This window comes from Choloepus didactylus, chromosome X, assembly GCF_015220235.1.
Source record: "Choloepus didactylus isolate mChoDid1 chromosome X, mChoDid1.pri, whole genome shotgun sequence".
NCBI classification, from domain to species: domain Eukaryota; kingdom Metazoa; phylum Chordata; class Mammalia; order Pilosa; family Megalonychidae; genus Choloepus; species Choloepus didactylus.
In genome coordinates, this window is record NC_051334.1 from 48,034,297 (window position 1) to 48,035,449 (window position 1,153).

The 1,153-nt window shown below is 40.8% G+C and overlaps 1 pseudogene; it reads right to left on the reverse strand.

The window, feature by feature from the left end:
- Positions 1–606: 606 nt before the first annotated feature.
- On the reverse strand, positions 607–927 carry LOC119523650 (annotated as a pseudogene).
- Between the last annotated feature and the right edge of the window lie 226 nt (positions 928–1,153).

Below are 1,153 nucleotides of genomic sequence, written 5' to 3' on the forward strand. Positions count from 1 at the left end.
GAAAGTCAAGCTCAGGAAAATAATTTTGGCTTGCTGAGTAATACCAAAGGGGGTTTGGTATCCTAGGGGGCTTGGAATAAATATAGCTGTGGTTGAGAAACATTGGTTCAGCACATGGAGAACGGTCTGTAAGAAAAACATGTCCAAAAGAACATCTTTTGGGTCAATGAATGAATCCTTTTAAACCGGAACTTGTCGTGGTCTTTTTGGAACCTAAGAGGCCAATCCGGAAGAAACCCAAGACTGTCGATCAATCTTTTCGGCCCCATGGTGTGGGGAAAGTTGGTCTACTTTTTAATACAGATCCAAAAGAAGAGGAAAAGCTTTCCTCCCTGCCCAAACTCTACTTCCTCCATTATTATTATTATTACACAGATCCAAAAGAAGAGGAAAAGCTTCCCCCCCCTGCCCAAACTCTACTTCCCCCATCATCATCATTATCATCATCATCATCATCATCATCTTAATAACTATATTTCAGAATTTAGGTAAACAGTTGCTCTAGCTGAGTAAGAATGGCCTCAGATCCATCCACCCAGAAATGCTGTTATCATTGGTGAAGCCATCCGTTTTCCAAGGGGGGCATCATTGGAGTCTGCTCTGTAATTATTTTAGAGCTTCAGTTTGCTATAGCCGGGTCTCCAGTTCCCCACACTTTTGCACATATATTAGATCAGAGCATCCACCTATACAGTCTTTTCCAATAAAGACCTAAGGTACCGTTCTTGCTTCTGTGAGCTGTTGGAAATAATCTTGAATCGCGTTTGTGTCACTGGTGGCTGTAAAAACAACAAATTCCAGAAGTCCTTGTTTGGAGGGCACTTGACAGAGGATCTCTTGGGTATTTCTGCAGTAGGGGTGGGTGGGCTTTATGAACACAACTACCTTCCCAGGGTGGATTCTATTATTCACAAATTCCTGAGCCATGCTGACAGGCAGCCTTCTTCCTGGGAGGAATCTTCAATTGCAGGTATTGCTCCGGGTGTAAAACCGGTATTGCTTTTTAAATTTAAATTTCTTATTGTTTGTGGGTAGTATATAAACAAAATTGATTTTTCTGTATTGAACTTGTATTCTGCAACCTTGCTAAATTCACTTGTTAATTTTAGTAGCTTTTTTGTAGATTCCATTTGCTTTTTTACCTAGAACAAGG